Below are 22,670 nucleotides of genomic sequence, written 5' to 3'. Positions count from 1 at the left end.
GATACGATCACGACTTCGAATTCCACCGCGACTCAGTCGTGACGAGAAAGCTGATTCTAAATTTCAATCGTCGGCTAAACTCGTTTTATTCGATTTGATTTAGGTTTCTTGGTATATATTTGTTATTTTCCCTAATATTTGACAGATGGAAACGTCAATTGTCTTTTCTATTGGTAAACACTAAGAATTTATATTTATTTTGTTAATTTTTTTCGCCTCCGTGTGTTTTTATTTAAATATATGCCCATATTATTTCTTTAAAATAAAAAAAGTCGTTTAAAACCACCGCTACTCGTAGAAAAATAATAATTGAATTCATGGAAAATCATAAAAACTTGTTGTGTTCATCCACTTCTGGTTTTAATATGGCAATATGGGTGCAATCAATAGGACCTAAAACACAAGAGAAATTGGATCTCTCTATAAATGTTAATTTATTAATTTGTCTCTCATCTCTTATATTTGAAAAATTAATGAATTGGTCAGCAAGGTGATTGTCAATAATTTCAGTAATTTTATGAATCCAACGACTTGTAGTAGTTTCGCTAATTCCAAATTAAAAATCTTGTCGAATGCTTCTTTGGTAACAATCTGTGGTATAAAATCTTAACATAGTAAAACTGCCCATTCAATGGTAACTCTACTTCCTCTGCCTCTATTATTAACAGAAGGTTGTGGAAAGTAGGGTCGAATTAAATCTATTAGTTGTTGTGTTTAAGAAAGCTTCTTGATATACTAATGAAAACAGTATGACTATTGGTAAACAATAAATGAAACAAATACGTTTAAAAAAGGATGCTGTCACATTATGCACGTATTAAAAAAGGAAGAAGCTATATCGTCTGGTATATATGATATATCCAAGCGTGTCGTCGACAAATCGTTAAAAACTAGGCAATCCGCAAGACACTCACGACTGAAAATTTTATTTAGAATCAGTCATATCGAGTAATCGTGTCGAGTCGTGATGTTAGAATCCCAGTTTAATTATCCATGCTTTCTGTTGAGGGTCCGCCACTTTTCTGATTCGTCTTACTTAATGTTTTCTCTGATTGGCTGATATTGACAGCTCAGGCGAGAGGTCGGGTCGTTATCCGGTCGCATCCAACTTTCGACGACTTGTTCCCGTGTTGCAGGTAACTACATTTTTTAGAAAATGTATAATAATACCAGACACTAATTTAGTTAAATCGAATTTACCATTAGCTTTCAGGGCTTGTTAAAGAAATATTTACTGTATTATAGACTGCTTAGAAATAGAAATAGAAAAACCATCAGATGCAATTAAACAATCTCTTACATGGTCGGAGTATAAAAAATGTAATACTCTTAAATATTTAGATATCTTGTACTCCTGACGGTATTATAAATTTTATTTCAAATGCCTTTGGCGGTCGAACATCTGATGCTGTTATTGTTAATGTATTAATTATGGCTGATAGAGGATTCAAGCATATTGAACATTTGCTGGTAAATAAAGGATGTGTATTAGTTAGGCCACCTAGCGTGTCGGCAGATACAAAATTGACAAAAGATGAAGTTTTCGAAACAAAAAAAATAGCTAGTTTAAGGATTCATGTCGAGAGGGTTATTCGTCGGATAAGAGAATTTGCATTTTTAGCTCCACATGCTTGTATCGACAATAAGTTATTACTTCATACAGATAATGTCATCAAAATAGTATAAGGCCTCATTAATTTGCAATCTGGAAAAATTTCAGGGAATTAAATTATAATTTCTTTTTTGTTTAGGGTTAATTGAAGATGATATGTAAATAGAAATGGTTTGTGTAACTGGTAAAATCCATTATATTTATAGAATTTGGTTTAAATTTTGTACCTATTAAATTAAGGCACAGATATGTATGTTTATAAAAGTGTTGTACAGCCATTTCAGTTTTTAATCAAAGTCAGTTTCAATTAGTGATATGAAAACGAGAATATACTTGTTCTCACATCACTAATTTTAATCAATAAATTTGTTAATGTCTCTTAACATTCACCTGAATATACTTTTTTTTATGTATAAGATACGAGTGGTTATAACATAATAAATGAAACACTAATGCTGTATTAAATAGGCAGTTTTATTTATACAGTACTGAATGCAGATTTATATACCTATGGGAATATAATATGGCGCCAAAAACAATCTGCTGCCTCCAACTGCAGTTGCACTTGGGCTTTATATTTTGAAGTTATTTCATTATTCTTAGTTAAATAATTGTGCACAGTTTTTTCAGAGTAAGGACACTTGATTTCAACCACATATTCTTCACATATGGCATCAGGTGATGCTCCAAATATAGGGTGTTTAGGATCCAATTGTAGCCCGATGTGATTAAATTTAATTTTTAAATTTTTTTCTAAGAGTTTTACTACACTTTCTTCTAGTTTTTTTCCTCTAGACATTGCTTCTGTAGCATCAATTTTTGTTACGCCAAGAACTTGATTTACAAAAGAACGATCACACTTCTTACAATGGGCTGCATCGTATATTTTGTAAGTGGTAATCCTTGCATATCGCAGATCAAATCACAAAGCAGAGTTGGACTGTGTTTCCGTCATTACTGCAGCCTGGGAACATAAATCTGTGGTCATTTCTTGTTTGCAAAATTCTAGAAAGCTTGTAACATCTGGTTGTTCACTAGATTTTCCCTTTGAAAACCTCAAAATAAGCTGATGCAACCCAAGATGATCTGTTATTTTGTCAGACGTAAAATATTTTAAAATCTGGCTTGGGCTGTTATTTTCCAATCCTGTAGCTGTTAATTCTTTTAAAAAATTTGCACTTTCTTCATCAGAACTCTTGTGTTTGGCCAAAGTCTTTTAGAGTAAAATATTTAACTGACAATCCTACCTCATGAAAGCTGGCTTCTTGACCAGTAACAAGCCACGTCAGTGGGAGAAGGTTCTTCGCTCCTTCTACGAAGCCACATTAAAAAAGCAATGGCATGCTTACATCCATCTGGAATTAAAAAAGTACATTTACATTATCAATATATTGTTTTTATATTTATTATTACTAATTCAAAATGCCCAAATAAAATGATACAAATAAATATCTAATACCTACCCGAAGAAGCAGCACAATCATTCAACAGTTAAAATATTTTCCAATTCTTCATCCACAGTACAGGTAACAGCATATTGCTTTTTTCTCACACTACACTCAGGTGTTATTTTAGCTTTAACTGTGCATATTTTATCACACCTTTTGACTTGGATCCATCCTATAGCGGAGTCTCCTTAAGATTTTCTTCCAGATCTACAATCATTTTAATTTTAACAAAAATTCATAAAAACTAAAATTTATTAGGTAACATTAAAAAAAAGTTGATGATAATAATTTATATACAAAATACCTATTGCTCCTTATAACGTTCATATTCACATTAAGTTATACATTTGCATTATTTTCCGAGTTATTTTCTTATTTTGTTACAAAATTTTTGTCATTAACTTAGTTAGAATAATGTGAAATACAAGGTGTTCGGCACATGAACCATCAGATTTTTTGAGATATTGTGGGCGTTATTTGCTACCTTTTCACTTTTAGACCCTAAGAGTCCTAAAAGTCACAATTAACGAGATATGATTTTTAATTTCTTTTTCTCAAATTACCAAAATCTCGCCTTTATACCCTCTCATTTTTTAAAATAAAGTGTAGCATACATTAAAAAGGCCATAATCTAGAGAAATTCTTAAAATAAAATGAAGCTCGCAGTCTTCAGAAACTTAAAATTTACAAAATATAACAAAATGGCGCTATTACAAACATTATTACAAAATTTATAAGTATTTAAAGGAGGCGGTATTTTGGGTAATTTAAGGAAAAGAAATTAAAAAATCATATTTCGTTAACCGTGACTATTAGACGGACGCAAACGACCCCTACAATATCCTAAAAAATTTTGACAGTTCATGTGAGACAGTTCATAGTAATACTAATAGTTATATAGTTAATGAATAATATATACGTACTTGCTAGCTTTGAAACCGCGAACCTCTCCAAGAGAAAAGCCTTCTGCATTTTGTATGAAAGTTGCAACCATAAACATATCCACGGTGGGTAAATTGTCCGATTGTCCTTTCGAAAAACATTCATCAGTCATTTTCAATTAAAACATTTAAAATTAACCAAATTTATAATTAATTAAAAAAAACAAGAATATAAAACACTCAGGAATACTGCATAAGTACGCAATGAAGAAAAACTCAAATAAACAAAATGATAGTCTTAAAGTTGAAGAAGTACTCTATACTTGCAGTGGAGTTAATATGTCAAAGGATAACTAAAATTGTTTCGGCCGTCTTCCACTAAATTTATTTGAAAAATCATCTATCCTACATGTTTCGGACATATAAGATGTCCATCATCAGGGATATGTAAAGAACCGAGGAAACTTATAAGCTAAGGATTAAAAGTGTTGAAATAAAAAGATATTAAAAATAACTTACATACAATGAGGGATTTCGTCACAACATATAAAAAGCTATAGTGCTTCTGGCAAGGTCAAAGGTTAAAATTACCAACAATAAATAAAAAGGGCATCTACAATAATCATAAAAAGGCTTAATTAATTAACAAATAAACAATTGGACGTTAAAGACAAAAAAAACTTATATTAAGATGCATGAGAAAGGGACTAAACAGGGTCTACACAAACATTAAAATCACATAATTACAACACTAGGATAATTATTATGTCAATAAGAACTAAGAACAAAAGAAACATATAAATTTTCAAAAGATAGGGCGCGCCCTATTTAAAATATGGTAACTGTAATTTGTAAAATTAGAGTTTGTTAAGTTGGCTACAGATGGCTGTACTGTGGCGTTTTTTATATCGGCCAACCGGTAGAAAATTCTCCACTCGTGTTACTGAACATTGTAAAGAGATCGAAAAGGCTAGAAAACGCAATCTTTGCCCTTCAAATATTAAATACAATTTTGCTAGACACATACATCTTAATAACCTTAACTTCGATCCTGTTTTAGACACCAAATATTTACATTTCTGCCATAAAGGTAATAAACTGGATTGACTTGAAATTTTAGAAATAAATAGAGCTATACAAAATATTAATACTACATGTGTCAATGATCAAATAAATCATTCATCCACACATTTTTTTAATTCATTAAATTTTAATGCTAATTTATAACGCCTTTTCTTTCTCTCATATTAGAGTCAAAACATTTTATTTATCATTTCTAGCCATCTGTAGCCAACTTAACAAAGTCGTGTTGACATAACAAGAATACTAGTGTTGTAATTATGTGATTTTAATGTTTGTGTAGACCCAGTTTAGTCCCTTTCTCATGCATCTTAATGTAAGTTTTTTTGTCTTTAACGTCCAATTGTTTATTTGTTAATTAATTAAGCCTTTTTATCATTTTTGTAGATGCCCTTTTTATTTATTGTTGGTAATTTTAACCTTTGACGTTGCCAGAAGCACTATAGCTTTTTATATTTTGTGACGAAAACCCTCATTGTATGTAAGTTATTTTTAATATCTTTTTATTTTAACACTTTTAATCCTTAGCTAGCCATAAGTTTCCTCGGTTCTTTATAGATCCCTGATGATGGACATCTTATATGTCCGAAACATGTAGGATAGATGAGTTTTCAAATAAATTTAGTGGAGGATAACCGAAACAATTTTAGTTACCCTTTGAAAATGACATTCGTTAATTTACGGATGGCTTGGGTATCGTACATCCTGGCGCCAAGTTCGACGCACGGTGTGACGTCACAACCAATGGGAGAGCGTTTTGAGTCGAATTTGAATTACGCCGACTTTATAGGCCTGTATTTATTACTCCGCAGGTAGAATTGGCAGTTTTTCGATTTTAGATGTATTTTTAAAATATTATCTAACGGTTTATAGTATTTTTATCCATATTTAATTTTTATGCAAGTTTCCTATTATGAAGCCGTTTCACTTTTTATAATCATAATCAACATTTAGTGCAAGATTACCTTATAAATAGGCCTATTTTACCCTATTTACAGGTAGTCAAGTGAGACTAATTATTAATTTTATATTGGTGAATCACAATTTTCAGTGCTTTTTGTTTTAGATCAAGGCCTAAATGATAATGACTTTAAAGGATATTTATGCAACATGCTAACGCTTATGTTGCTTTAATCAAGAGGTGATTGTCTTTTATACTTGAGAACTTTAAATAAGTGTCGTATGTGCCATAAAATTTGTAAAGTGGTCCCATCAAGAGGGTTTTAAAGCTCACTACTAACATCACAACATGTAGCAAACCTGACTTTATATAGGTGACGCTGCTGCTATTGTAGAACCTCAAGCAGGTCTCAGGCATGGGAAGAAACTAAGCAGAGATTCAAAAAGTTAAAGCTATAAATCCTAAAAGAAACTTCTCTCTTGTGTGCTTGCTTGGCTAGTCCAATCTAGCTCAAGACAAAACTTTCGAGACAGAAAGAATCTTGCAAAAGTTGAGAGTATACAAAGACATGGAGTGTGGGCACGACTTCTCTGGTATTTGCTTTTCTATCCAGCACAATATTAAACTTTAGTGAGTAGGGACTCCTCAGAAATAGCCAAAGGTATGAAGCTTTTATGTCTAACTTTTATTATTAAATAAACATATTTTTTATTTAAAGAACAATAAATGAATAGCATGAAAATCTTGGAACTTACCAATGTAAATTGGCCTTTTTCCAGACACTGACACAAAACTTAAATGCGGAATAAACAACACCTTTTTAAATCTGCACTAAGGCAAGATGGTACTTAATAAAAACAGAGGATTAAGCTACTAAGACTAAGGTGAGTTTTTATTAAATTTTTGGAGTTCAAATCAGCAAAAAAAAACTTATAATAAAAATTAATTTTATAATAATTATTATAAAGGAATTAATTAGTTTTGATTTAAAATTAGGGATTATTATTAATTGTTTGTTAAAGTCAAATAAAAATTAATAAGATACCTTTTTATTTTATTAAAATTGGCCCCAGATTCTTCGAGAAATTTAACATTATAATTTTTGGCTTATTTTTGAAATAAAATTAATTTAAAGTCCTAAATATCAATTTAAAAGTACTTCATTAGCTTAAACAAATTTATATAATTAGCAAGTTTAAATAAATTAAATAGTATTTTTTATAGTTTAAAAGTTTAGCGTGCAAAGGAAATTTACACAACTAATTTGTTTTCATTAAGGCAACTTGAAATGAACCTGACAAAATAAAATAAACCGTAACACTTCCCCTCCAATACCATAACTAACCACCCTAATTACTACCTATCTAACCAGATTAATTTTTATGCAATATTGTTTTCAACTAGTAATAATCTTCTTGGATAAACCATAGGGTAAATTTTAGTTTTCTTACGTGCTAACTTAAGGATGAATCATGGATGTCATTATCGGGCGGTTGAGACTTTAGGTCTTTGGCATGCCAAACACCTCGCCTTTTAACGGTATTGTCACTGATTTCGTACGATCATGGGGACAGTATTTTAGAAATGGAGTACAGACCTGCATATTTAAGGGCAAACTTCGCGGTAAATTGGTTCGCGGCATTCGATAGCACATAATTCTTATGCCAGACTTTCTGACCTAATTTAAAGCGTTCGCCACAATGCCTAAGATTATATATATGACGGCTATTTTCACAAGCCTTGCGTAGTTGCTTCTGCACGTTAGCGAAGATCTGTCCCAAAGCTTTACTACGTTTTTCCGATTCAGTACTGACGGACAAAGCGTAAGCGGAAAAACAAGGGAAACTTACTCAAGACATCGTATACGGAAAGAACATACAAATATCATCATTGAGAACAAGGAAGGGGTTCTACTAGGTTAATACTAATAACCTGCCAAGGTCGAGAAGCGGCAGGCTGCTGACTTAACAATTGTCCAGTAGAAGCCTGTTGCAAGGACTTGGTCTTTAAACATACATTACAACATGCAATATAATATGCAATATCAGTACCCATATTGGGCCAATAATAGGACTGTAATAAGCGCGATAGGGTTTTAGTTACTCCTAAATACCCACATGTAGGAGGGTTATGTTGTGTCTTAATAATAGAGGATCGCTTACTACGGGGAATGACACAAAGCCATATATCATCTAAACCAGTTAAATCAGGGTGAGGACATTTAGTTCTTTTGTAGATATGGTTACCTTCTAGTCGCCAATTGGAGAATATTGATGGTTGCTTGTTAATTTCTTTTAATATTTTAAGAAACGACCGGTCTGATGGAGATCAAGTTCATTAGTGGCCGTTGCTGAAAATGTATCCGGGGGTCGGACTTTGATTTCATCAACAATCGGAACTGAGCGGGATAAGGCATGGTGGATAAAGTCAAAATCATATGTCCGCATTCTGATTGCTCATCTGGCAATACGACCAACAGGCTCTTTAATCGAGTTTAACCATTTTAGGCTGTACTGTTCCGTTATCACTTGAAAATGTGTTCCCTCTATGTAGGGGCGTAATTTTTTTGATTGCGAACAATATGGTCAAACATTCCTTCACTATTGAGCTATATTTTCTCCCACCTTTTGTCCCGACTAAGATAACAAATTAGTTTTTCCTTGCCGTTTTGAGTCTGAGATAACACGGCACCAACAAACCAAAGTCCAAGGCATCACACTAGATCGTAAACGGTAAGTCAAAATCCAGGCAAGTTAGAACGGGAGCTTTTACTAACTGGTCTTTAATTTGAATAAAAGCAGATTCACAGGCTGTATTCCAAATAAATTTTACGCTTTTTCAGATAAGATTAGTTAAGGGAGCAATAACAGAAGAAAAATTGGCCACGAATCTTCGATATCACGATGCTAAAACAATTAAACGTCTGATGTCCGAGACATTTTGGGCAGTGGGGATATTTAATATTGCTTTAATCTTCTCGGGATCTACTAACAGGCTAGCAAAATTCACTACATAACTTAAGTATTTAAGCTTGGGCTCACAAAAAGTGCATTTTTTGCGGTTCAAAGTAAGTCCAGCTTTGAAAATCCGGCGAATTACTTTCTGAAGGACACAAATATGCTCTTCGAAGGTCAGTGTGCAAATAATTACGTCATCAAGATAGACAAAAACGTACCTCTTCAAATCAACTCCAATAACCCAATCAATTAAACGATTACATAGCAGGCGCATTATTCAAGGCAAAGGGCATCCGCTTAAATTGGAAAAGTCCACGAAAAGGAACGGTGAATGCAGTAAGTGGTCGTGATCCCTTAGCTATGGAGATTTGCCAGTAGGCAGATTTAATATCGAGCGTACTTAAGAAAGGGCATCGTAACTAAGCAGCATAACAAACGGACGTAGTTTGTTTAGGATGGCTGAAACAAATGAGATGGGATACCCATTGGGAAGGGTAACTTTATTTAAAGCACGGTAATCTACGCAGAATCTGCAGCCTCCACTTTTCTTCCATATCATAACAATAGAAGAAGGCCACGGAGACTCTGATGGCTCTATAATCCCATCGCCTAACATCTTTTCCAATTTAGTTAGTTAAAGTTACCTCTTGCTGAAGTGCCCTCGATTAATAATAATACATTTGCTTGATTGGGAAAGAGTCTGTCCTAATCTCCAACTCAACAAGATTAGTACAACCAAGGGAATCAAGCATAGAAGAAAATATGCTACTGATAACATTGTCAAGACATTGACGTTGCTCAGATGCTAAGTACTCATCTGATTGGATAGCTGAAATAGTAGGGCATATATTTACAGACTTTTACCAGCGTATAAGTCAGGGACAATATATCCATTCGAGACCAAAAGTCAATCCCAAGAATCAAGGTTTGGGGAATTGAAGGAATCACTAGGGCTTCCAGAGTTATGACACGGCCTTGAAGTTTGAAAGGTAATCGTATGCTACCAGATACCTAACAGTTTTTGCTATTGCATTACAGTGCAATCTAGTTCAGAAACAGGCAGTAGTTTAGACATAGACCTAAGGCTACACCAGCCGGGAGAACCAATGATAGTGCGCGATGCTCCACTATCGAGCAGACCATGTAAAGAGTTTCTAAATACTTCTACGGTAAAGACGTTGGTCATTTTTAGCATGAGCTAAAATAAAATCCAACAAAACGGTAGTGTGAGTGGTATTGGTCGACATAGTAGAATAAGGCCCAGGACTGCGACCCAAGACCTCGTCACGGTCACGTTTTTTGTACAATTCTTATTGGTAGCTTGCTTAGTACCGCACTTGTAACAAAAGACAGTTTTAGGCCTTTCCCGTTGCACGTAATCAGTTTCCGGAGTTTTAATTTCGACGGAAGCGGAATAGTGTAGGTTCTAATAGCTGTCGTAAATTGGTTGGAGGTGGATTGAAGCGCTGAATCCGAAATTTCGTTTCTTTAATAGCTCTACCCAATTTAAGTAATTCGACCATACTATTAATGTTATGAATTGCCAATCTGCTCTGAATATAGGGCAGGAGGTTTCGTCGCACTATATTCAACTTTAAGCTCTGAGGTGGTATCTAGGATAACTTAGGAAATACCTTTTTTATGGCTATAATAAAGCTAAGTACGTGTTCTTGGGAATCTTGAGTTCTTCGGCGTATTTGATCCCACAAGCTATACTCGTTATCATACGGCTGAAAAGATTTTCTTAGTCTGTACACGAGATGATCCGAATCAGTAAAATGAGAGATGCGGTGGACTTTGTCTAGCTGAGGAAAGGTACAGCACGTGTTGTTCGGCTCGGTTGCGTAGTAAATTTGTTTACGCCGCTGCCAAAGCAACGGTATCGATCGCCCCGATTTGCAAATAAAAATTTTTGTTTGTGATTATGGCTCCAAAAAGGATTGGTGTGAAAGGAAAGGTTTTACATAGCCAAGCAAGAGAAATTATTTATAATATTTCCAAATTTATGGAAAGAGAAGCAATGGAGGGAATTCAGATCCGGTATGTATTAATTTATCTAATATTTTTGCAGGCCGCCTATTCTAATAATTAATTAATAAAGTTCTTAGGCTATTGATACTTAAAAGAAATTGGACCTGGCTCTGGATCTAACAGGTAGTTAATTATATTTATAAGAATTATATAGACATCATAACCTTTTTCCTTTTTGACTCACTTTATGGCTGGCTCTTTTTTTTCTTTTCTTAAAATAAATACTAAATACTGTTACCTGGAAGGCGATATGTTAGATAAAAGAGTATTATGGTTCAAAAGGTCTAAGCCAATTATACTTTTTCAGTTGATTCAGAACTGTGGTAATATGGATATTTTGTTGAAGGAGGAGACGTTGCTAAAATATAAACGAATATGTGAAAATAATTTTTTTAACAATGATATTTACATAAGTGGCAAAAGGAAACTACTAAAAAAATGCGGTACCCTTATTTTGGAAAAGTAAGTATTCTTATATTCTTTTTTATGAAAAGGAAATGGGAAATTTTTAATGATTATCTATTATAATTTTATTTTGTCAAGTTCAGAGGTAATTTTAAAAAGAATGTATTATACCTCAAGTGAAATAATGTTTTTAGAGATTGATCTTAGGTTGTTTTATATTATTAAAAATTTGAGTGTGAGTGGTTTATTCGTCTTTTCAATATTGTTAACATAGTTAAAAAATTACTTAAATTGTGTGACCAAATATACAATTAAGAAGCTATAAATATAAATCCGTAAAAATAATAGATAGAGGCAGATGTTATATACAAAAGCAAAGTTTAAAAATGCGGTTTCATTTTAAATATGAGCTGTTATAATTAAATTTTAAGTATCGTTTATTAAAAGCAATTTTAGTTCTTATTACTAATAATAAATAAAATACTCAATCAATTGATCAATTTTTTAAAAGATTTAAATTAACCAGATTGTGTAATGCAGGTAAAGACCTTTTTAAACAGAAAAAGTTTTTATTTGTAGATTCAAATATTCCAATGATACAATTCCTGGCATCTGGCAAATTCAAGTGGATATTCTGCAGCATCGTCCAAAAAATGGTAAGTGTTTAGTTAATGTATCCTTGTTTGATTTTGTTTGCAATAAAATCTAAATGAGAAATGAATTACTTGAATTTTAAGAAAATATATTTTTCTTTAAAACTTGATAACACTTGATCTATTCCAATCTTGGAAGAAATCAAGTATATGTAGCTATAGGAGCTCTAAATATAAATCCGTAACAACAATGTATAGAGGGAGATACACAAAAGCAAAGTTTAAAAATACGGTTAAATTTTAAATTGTGAGCTGTTTTAAATTTACCTTAAGTATCGTTTATCAAAGGCAATTTGAATATTAAGGGGATATATTTTCTTTAAAAGTTGGTAACACTTGATCTACTCCGGTCTTCGAATAGATCAAGCATATGTCAACGAGTGAGCATGTTTGAGATATATGATCAACCATAAACCATATTTTTCTAAATAAAGGAAGTTAAAATTTTGAAACTTTAGTGTTTCTAAAGAATTTGAATATTCTTTAGCTAATTGTCAGAAAATAATTCTAGATATGTTAAAAAGTGCTAGCGAAACTTCTTAAAAGCAAATATTTTTATAGCCTTAGAATTTTTTGAAGATAGTTGGGAATAGGCCTATAAGATATAATTATTTTTTAGCAAAGATATAAAGGTTAATGGGCCAGTTGTTTACTTAGGCACACAATTTATTGTATGAGTGGACTGCCTTTATTTTAGCAAAGTGAAATTTCAACAAACACAAATTCAGAATCATTCAAAAATACTAGTACGATGATGTAAAGTTAAAATAATAGTGGAGAATACGAGCCGTGTACTCTCTGTCTCATCATTGATCTATATCTCGTCAAATTAAATATCGCGTTATTTTCTGCCGCTTTGTCACCGAACTAGCTAATCAAAACATCCAAATACTTACTCTCGCTGCATTTGGTGCCGGGGCAAATTCTCTGAACTGAAGCAAAAACTTCTATTCTCAGTAAAGTGTTTGATAAGTTCCGCCTATTTAAAAATAATCTTTTAAATTAAAAATTAAATTCTTTGTTGTGGAATTTTCCACTACATCCTGCCACCCCGTTGAAAGATTTATCTTTCAAACACAGATAAAACTTACAGTTTAAATTTTCTTATTATCATTATTAGGTAATGGGACTACCTTTGTAATAGACCTCATAAAAATAGCATTTTTAGTCTTTAGTTTGACGATTCTAATTTTGTCGCTTTCACTAGGAACTACCTCGATAATTCTTGCCACCGGCCATTCCAAAGATCGTGTATTTTCTTCCTTGACAAGAACAACATCGCCTACCTTTAAATGTTCTTTAGGTCTGAGCCATTTTGGCCTATTTTGCAGAAGATTTAAATATTCTTTAACCCTTTATCTTCGCCAAAATAGCTGTACTCAACATTGAAATCTTAAAAGTCTATTTTTATTTAAATCGATTATATCCAACTTTGGAAAGGCTGTCAAACTTTGACCAATTAAAAAATGTCCAGGTGTGAAATAAGAAACATTAGAAGAGTAACTAGATATAGGAATCAACATTACGAAAGGTTGTTGGGTGGGGTCAGAAATAAAACAGAAACCTGTTTACTTAAATGTCGACGTTTCGACTTATATTAAGTCATCCTCAGGACACTGAAATGGATTGAAGTAATTACAGAGATGAAACAAAGTCATTTCAAATACATACAAAACACTATTAAAAAAAGTGTTCTTTACGTGTACAAAAATTAAAACAACAAAAAACACGACACAATTAAAATTACATTCAGGTACAATAGTTATTGCATTTTAGTTTTTTAATTTGATCTTTTGAAAAGATGTTTAATTTACACAAGTCTTCTAATAGTTTATTAAGTTTGTCCTGAATAGAAGTAGTCGGGTCTTTGTTTAAAATTTGATAGGTATCTGTATTTGAGAGAATAAGGTTTGATTTTTGTAGGTATTTTTCCTTATCTAACGCGACAGTGACATTGCCTTTATCAGCCCTAGTTATTAAAATATTATGTTTTTTTAACAATTCTTTCGTTTCGTTACTGTATTTTAGGATGTTTCTACACTCCTATTATAAATGTGTTTTAATTATAACTAAAGAAACCTACACTTAGGTGAGAGGTGTAAGGTATAAAAAATACATTTTATATTTTTTTTTATTAAATTTTTTTTAACGGATTGTACCTGAGTGTAATTTAAATTGTGCCATGATTTTTGTTGTTTTTTTTTGTTGTTTTAATTTTTGTACAAAACGTAAAAAACATTTATTTTATTAGTGTTTTGTATATACTTGAAATTACTTTGTTTCATTTCTGTAATTACTTGAATCCATTTCAGTGTCCTGAGGATGAATCAACGGCCTGGAATTTAAGATGGATTCAATCTGAGCTAAAATTGTCGATAGTTTTTTAAAGGTAAAGTGGGCTGTTCCTGCAATTCGCTGCAAATGGTCTTTGGTACTTTTGATAGCTGCTTTCTGCAGTCCACCAAAGTGCGGGCTTCTCGGAGGAATACATTTTCAGGTCACGCTTTGTTGACAAAAAGTTTTCTAAATCGTCTTTTGTATATTTATCATGAAAAAAGTTGTAAAGCTCTTTGAGCTGATTATTTGATCCAATGAAATTTGTAGCGTTATCACCATAGATAATTACCGGGTTACCCCTACGAGATATAAATCGTTTTAAAGTGGGAATAAAGGACTCTGTGGATAGCGTGGACACTAACTCTATATGTACAGCCTTGATAGCCATGCATACAAAGACGCAAATGTAGGCCTTTAATAAGGATGAGCGTTTTGCCAACGAGTTTTTTAACAATGTAAGGGCCGCCAAAATCAACTTCGACCTTTGAAAATCGACGTGAGGGTATCGTGCGATCCTTAGGAAGATTCGACATAATTTGCTGATCTTTGCCCGCTAAAACGAAGACATATATTACCATTTCGTATAATGCGCTTAATTTCTGTCAAGCCGCCAAGAGGCCAAAAATCTTAATCGAAAGTTGGACAAAACACATTGTGCCTCAGCGTGTCCCAAACGTATATGTTCCAATTTAAGCATGAAGGAAACAACAGGATGTCTCGATTGGAGCAAAATAGCATGTTTTTGCTCGAATGGCAAGTCAGCGTAAGCTAAACGGATCCACTCTAAGGAGGCCTCTTTCGCCAATAAATGGGTGAAGTTAAAGACCAAGTTTATTTGAAATACGCTTGTTATTTTGTAGATCTTTTAGCTCTTGCGAAAACCCTTTACGTTGAATAATTTTAATGATGCGGAGTTCTGATTCTCTGAGTTCATCTACATCAAGAGGTTGAGCTATTGATATTGAACTTATTAGTTCATCCTTAGGTAAAACCTAAAGGGTGCCAATATTTCTATTTGACATGCGATTTTTAAGCCGACATAAATAACGAAGCTAAATGCTAAGGTTCTCTGTTGTTTCAAAAATGATGAAAGTCTGAAAACACGGAATCCCAAAATGTATCTTTCTTTGAAGAATAAAATACTGCTTTTGAGATCCCTTGTTCAGGGACGTTTTCCATTGAAGGCTTCTGCAGTTTAAAGTTTTAAAACTCATAATCTGTTGATCTTAGAAACTGAGATTCGTTAAACCATAAAGCGGACTTCATTAACTGGCTAGGTGTCGTACCCCGGGATACAAGATCAGCTGGGTTATCTATAGACTTTATATACCACCAGTTAAACGAAGAAGTTAATTTCTGAATCTCCGAGACCCAGTTTGAAACAAAAATTGTCCACTTAAAGGGATGAGCCTTGATCCAGCAAAGTGTTATTTGGTAATCTGAATATAAGTTAACGCTGTCAAAGACAAGTTTATCATATAAAATTGCCAATGTTTTTGAAACCAATTTAGACAATAGTAAAGCTCTAGAGAGCTCTACTCGAGGGATTGAAAGTGTCTTCAGAGAAGCAACTCGACTTTTTGACGCCACCAACTTACTTATAACTTGACCATCTACATAGACTGTCCGAATGTAGACACATGCGCCGTATGCCCTTAAACTGGCTTCACAAAACGCGTGAAGCTGGATTTTCAAAATTTTATCAATAGAAGATAAATGTTTCGATATTTTTAAGTTTTCAAGCTGAGGAATTTGAGTTATTAAGTCTGTCCATTCAAGTAAAAGTTGGGGATTTAAAGTACTAGCCCAGTCAATTTTGGATAGCCAAATTTTCAGCACTATAATTTTAGCAACTACCACTTCCCAAATTGGGGTAACAAGACCTAATGGATCGAATAGTTGAGCGATTTAAGATAAAACTTCTCGTTTTATTGCGGTGATTTTATTAGAAGGTTTAGGAAGAGGTCGTTAGTTGAAATCGAGAACTCCAGAACTGGTTGGTAGTTGCATTCCACGAACTTTCCAAGGTCTTATGAATATTGTTAGATTTAATGTCATACATTTTTAAGTTTGTCAATGAGTCAAGATTTAAAATTGACATAAGATCCTCATTGTTAGAACACCACTTGTGAAGATGAAAATTTGCAGTTTGGAGCATTTCAACAAGCTGTTTTTGAGTTTCTATTAATCCTTCTAGAGAGTTACTTGTGCCAAGAATATTGTCAACGTATGTCTGCTGTAAAATAGCCTATGATGCTAGAGGATACCTATCTTTATTTCTAAGAGCTATTTCTTTTAGAACACTAGTCGAAAGATTCGGCGCACTGTTTGTACCATAAGTTACCGTTAGAAGCTCAATACATTTTAGAGGCTCGTCTGGATTATCACGCCACAAAATGTTCTGCAAAAAGGTCATTTGTGAAGAAACTCGAATACATCAAAACATTTTCATAATATCAGCCGTAATTACAAATCTGGATGATCTAAACCGAATAAGAATGTCAAAAAGTTCTGGCAAAAAGTAAGGCTGCACTAGCCTTTTAACAATACATCATTTAATGACATGCCTGTGGAAGTCTGCATAGAGGCATCAAAGACCACTCTTAATTTTGTGGTTGGACTTATCTCGTATCACACAATGGTGGGGTAAAAAAGACTTGTGATTTCCATCTTTATTATAAAGTTCTAAGGGGATATATTAGGCATGACCTAACGTCACATATTCTTTAATAAACATTTTATAATTGTCAAAGACAGATATGTCCTTAATAAAATGTTTTTTAAGGTTAAAAAACCTTTTTCTTGCCTTTTGAAACGAATCATCAAGCTTCAAATATTCATTTGGAATTCGAAGTGGAAGATTTACTTCGTATGACCAATCATCAAGAATACAAGTTGAGTCACAAAATATTTTCTCTGCTAGCTCATCATCAGCAGAGAGTTACTTTCCTTTAGTCGAAAATTCTTCTTGAGGCCAAAATTTCTCCATGAAGGTTTCTAAAGATGACTGTGTGAAGAAACAAGTTTCGGGTTTGCATCCTTGTAAGTAGCTTTATTCGAAATTAGACCTGTAGAAATTGGTTCACCTATTACATCGCCCAAGTATGTACCAATCAGAGTAAGGGAACTGCCCTCAAGGCGAAGTATCTTTCCGGTAAGTAGCTGATAGTATATATCAGCTCCAAGAAGTAAGTTAATATTCGAAGGAACAAAAAATTCTGGATCTGCGAGAGTTACTATGGGAGGTATAGGTATCAGATCGCGTTTTAAATAGAACTATGGCAAGGGTTTTGTTATATTACGTAGAACAGTGCAGGTTATGTCAAGTTTACAACTTTGCTAGAGTGCATCATTGTTTCTCCAATACAACTGAGGTTAATATGTCTATATTGAGAAGAAATGCTTAGCCTATCAAGAATGCGTTCAGTAATTATAGAAGTTGCAGAACAAGAGTCAAAAATAACCTTTATTAGTATAGGTTTACCGTAAGAATCAAAAATGTTTACAAGCGCTGTAGCCAAAAGATTCTCTCCACTTGAGAGCGTCAAGCATGTAGTATGAGATGTAGCATCCAATGAAGAGTTATTAGTGTGAACAACAGAAGTTTCATGATTATGACGCGATGAGTTTTGTGGCAAAGAAGTGTGATGTTGTTTGAATTTCTTTGCTGGTTGTTTATATTACTTAAGTGTCCTTCGGAATTATTATTACGTGTTACTAAAGGTTGATTGGGATTGTTGCAAGGGCCTAGGTCGATTCAATCTGAATGAAGCAAGGCATGATATATGTGTTTATTACAAATACCACAAGTACGTGACGAATAAGTTTGGGTAGTATGGTTGGAGCCTAAATAGTTAAAACAAAGTTTTTTAGCCTTTACAACATCATATTTTTCAGTACGGGAGAGAGCACAAAATTTCTGACATTTATATAATTTGTGTCCAATAACATTGCAAAAAATACAATTTAAGTTCACTTGTGTTTTAGAAGGCACAATAGCATCATTACGCTGAAAGTTGCTGTGGCTAAGGTGTACTTTATGTATTACATTTGTATGTTTTAAATCTACTCCTATGTTCGTTTTTATATATATCTAAGACAAAAAGTTTTTTATGTAAGTTGTAAGTATTAATAATATTTTATTTATTATCATACCTATCCTTCAGAGTTTTCAAGGCAATATCAAAGTTATCACTAGACATTTGTAAAATAAAAATTAAACTTAATTCCTCTCCTTTACGGTAACTGCAATGTGGTATTTTTTACAATACCCCTCTCCTTTCTTAGCGCTTCCATTTCGATAAAAGATTCCAAGAATTTTATACAAATTAATACAAGTTAATACAAGACAAATGTATGAATACTAATATATCGAAAAAGTAAAGACAAATTATGCAAAAGTGAGCTTACAAACGTCAATACGTTATACATAACAAGTCTACCAAAATTCTAAAAGTGTCAAATATTTAACCCAAGATATACCTAGTACTTATTGAGTCAAAGCATAAGTTTCGAGTCTCAGCGTAAGTGTAAAATACTATACTACAATAATATTTTGTCAAAGTAAAATAAGTAGCGAATATTAGCATGAAAATAAAAATACTACAACTTTGTATTTTTATTAACATACTACTGAGTAAAAAAGTCGCGAAAAAAGTACCTTTTACATCACAAGTTAACTTTAAAAGTATCCTCATATAATCAAAAAAAAACTAAATGTTTAATTAAACACGATAGTTTGTGCATTAAAAACTATAAAAGTAAACTAGTACGCCGCTGGTGGGCCAAAAAAATAGTGGAGAATGCGAACCGTGTACTCTCTGTCACATTATTGATCTATATCTCGTCAAATTAAATATCGCATTATTTTCTTCCGCTTTGTCACGGAACTAGCCAATCAAAACGTCCAAATGCTTACTTTTGCTCTATTTGGTGTCGGGGCAAATTCTCTGAAACTGAAGAAAAATACTTCTATTCTCAGTAAAGTGTTTGATAATTTCCCCCTGTTTAAAAATTATCTTTTAAATTAAAAATGTAATTCTTTCCACAACAGTTAGAATTTGGGATGTTACTCTAAAAAAACTTTTAAGTCGTCTTGTTTTGAATTTTAACTTAAATTTTGTGTTATTGTTGTTTATACTAGTATGTTGAACCTACTATTGTGTATTATTTTAAAATGATGTATTAGTAATATGTGTATCTATTTTATTTTTTAAGAAGTACCATGTCAATAAATAGGTACCATGTATTTATGAATAAAGTATGTTTTGAATTTTTTTAAATTTCATGTTGTTTTTAAAAGAGAGAGAGAGGTTAATATTTTATAGGGATAATTCCAACTATTCACTAGAAATTAAAGATACCTCGTTGAAAAAGTAATTAAAAGAGTTATTCAAAACTGCAAGTAGTCAACATGGCATCGAAAAGAAGAAACAAAGTTGATTATGTCTATCTAAAGACGGAACGTCGTATTTAAAAATTAAGGATGTTAACTTGTAAAGGAGAAAAAGTGGTTATAATAATGTATTATTTATTTTATTTTATATTTTCAAATAATGCCAGAAAAAGTAAAAAATGATTTTGCCAAATTTTCCTTTTTTTCTGAATATTAGGAAGTATTTGGCATTTTTCAAATTTTTAGATTGTATTTATTCAACCATTATATTGCGCAACTTTCGTCTAATTAAACCACCTCGTATCTACTACCGTTTTCAAGATCCTCATACTGCTCATCCATATTTTGGACATCCTGTATAATCGCGATGAGACCCTTTATATTAATTTATATTATAGGTTAAAATTTTTGTTCTGCCCAGCACAAGAATCGGCCAGATGAGAAGATGTTTTATGTCCTTGTTTCTATTTGTTAAAAGTTGAACAAATGTGTGCAAGCTACTGCCAACTTCAAGGCTGCCCTTTGTTGCTATATCTTCGGTCCAATTAAAAAAATAGGCCTTATCACCATCAGATGTTATTGTGTGGATTGCAAAGTTATAGAACCACATCTGCCTTAAATAAAATGATTTGGAAGTGGTAAGTCATGGTAAAGGCATAGTTTGCTGTAAATCCATAGTCAAATAGCAGAGTTCATTATTCTCAAGGGCCCTCTTTCTATCGAATCTTTGCTGCTCAAAAGCAAATTTAAAATTTTCTGTATGGATTTCATTTCCTAAATTGGCATCGCAGGTACTGCATGTATCACTCCTGGTTTGTCTAAAGGAAAAATTAAATTCCGTTGAAAAAACGTGTGTATAAAAACTTTTTGAAACCAAAAACCGTTTATGCATATTAGTTTCTTGAACATATTCTTGATACAGCTTATGCATTTTCGTTATATTTAATACCGGAGACAAATACATCTTATTGGCATTTTTGTTTCGTGAATAGTGAGATTGTTCTGCAGGAAAAGAGAGAATGTGTTTTTTTACAGCCACATCTTCTTCTATTTTATTTGGTCTAAAAAGATGACTAAGAAGAAGAAGAGAAGAAAGAATATAAAATTTTTTAGCTAGTTAGAATTTATGCTATAACCTAATGTTTTAGTTTTGTTTTTTTTTAATTTAACGTAATAAATTAACGTTTTTATTTTTAATGGGGTAACTATTTTTTTTCCTCATGGACCTACAGTTTTACGTGGGTTCCGAACCACAATGGATTCACTTCTAATAAGCCCACTGCCCAAGTTAGGTATTTTTGTGTTAAGAAAAGTATTTAAAAAAAAACATACCATCTGCAATAATCATCTCATGTTCTTTATTTTCTTGTTCTTGCAAATCAAAATTTGGAATATTTTCAGTTTCCCTCGTTTCGCTCCTACTTAATAAGCCTTGTGTATTCTTATCGGATTGTTCTAAAATAATTTAAACAATAAATACATTCCTTTAGGCATATTTAAGGCCACCGGTAAGATTGTAACCTCAAATTGTGAATAAAACACATATTTTTCCAACAAAGATAAATTTTATGGATTTAACATACCTTCAAACTGTTTTTGACCTAAGTTAACTAGACGTCTACTTCTTGCCGACATGTTCACAACTTATTTCACTATATTCACAACAGCAATACGCACAGCAGGAAGAAAAATATGTGAAATGGAATTGAAAAAGGATGGTATAAACAAAAACATAACCTAACTTCAGGGATCTATGTAACATAAAATGTCAACACAAAACATTTTGCATCAGGCATAAAAGATCTTGTACTTGGATCTATGTGATCAATGTACCACATTGATCACATACATCCTTTATGCATTTTTGTAATAGAATATTATTTGGTACATAAATCCTTTATGCCCTAGTATATTTGTTGCTAAAATATTTAACGTAAAAACTCGATTTAAAAAAAATTTACATAGATCCTTTATGCACTTGTGTCTTCAATTAGCAAGTTTAATTAAATTAAATAGTATTTTTCATAGTTTGAAGTAGGGTGCGAAGAAAATTTACACAACTAATTTGATTTTGTTAAGGCAACTTTAAATGAACCTAACAAAAAAAAAACCATAACAATGAATAGTCTAGGTTATGCTAGTTTAAATAATGCTGAAGCAAAGAAAACTTGTATTTAATACTATTGTGTAATGATACTAAATACTACTTTTATTTATTCATTAAGTGTAAATATAAAATACTTTAGCAAGTAGACACTTCGAATCTACGTTGCTACTATTGCAGTCATTTTTATTTAATATAGCTATTTTTTATAGTTCATGAAAAATTTTCATATTGAATGGTAAAACGGGAATGCAGTTTTATAGTAGAGACTGGATTTAGGAATAAGGGTCATATTAATATTATTCATCTTTGCATCATGCTACATTGAGCCACAGTGTGTATAATACACTAGACTGTCAAGTTATTCTAAAAAAATATTAATAATTGCAATTATTAATTTTACAATGCAATGAGGATATAGGTTAGCCGGTAAACGTCAAAATTCTAAGAATATAAACTATTTAAACCTCTCACAATCTAGGATAAATACACTGCAACAAATATTTCGATCAATTGCTTCACTGTATGGCATTTTCACTATAATCTACAGATAATAGCTGTTCTTAAAGTAATTAGTTTCTGTTTTACTAAACTTAAAATTTAATGAACTTTGACCTTAAGATGTATTCGTTTTTGCTGTGCGTGTTTTACCAGTACTTGCTTTTTCCTGTTATTCCTAAAAAAATCCATTTTAACTAAAATCACTTTGTTTAGCTGCCATTAAACCTATAGAAATTATTAAAAATTTTTTTGAGCTTTAAAACCTAAAACTCAGTTTAAGAATGGTCGACTTAAGATGTGATCTCTGCCAAAAATCGTTCTTCGAAAAGGATAAATAAAGTTTGCTGTAGTGGTGAATGTCACCG

The 22,670-nt window shown here is 32.4% G+C and overlaps 1 protein-coding gene and 1 long non-coding RNA gene across 4 annotated transcripts in view; both read right to left on the bottom strand.

Annotated features, from left to right (window-relative positions):
• Nucleotides 1–22,670, bottom strand: part of LOC126738983 (sensory neuron membrane protein 1-like) — a 53,088-nt gene that overhangs the window by 10,330 nt on the left and 20,088 nt on the right. The window lies entirely within an intron of this gene.
• Nucleotides 2,075–4,101, bottom strand: LOC126738987 (uncharacterized). Its single transcript, XR_007661513.1, has 3 exons — nt 3,984–4,101; nt 3,076–3,267; nt 2,075–2,967 (listed from the first exon to the last, which is right to left on the bottom strand). It is a non-coding gene; the product is annotated as an uncharacterized LOC126738987 (long non-coding RNA).

This window comes from Anthonomus grandis, chromosome 7 (assembly GCF_022605725.1).
Source record: "Anthonomus grandis grandis chromosome 7, icAntGran1.3, whole genome shotgun sequence".
NCBI classification, from domain to species: Eukaryota; Metazoa; Arthropoda; class Insecta; order Coleoptera; family Curculionidae; genus Anthonomus; species Anthonomus grandis.
Note: the sequence above shows the minus strand (reverse complement) of the source record. Positions and strands in the feature narration are given on the sequence as shown.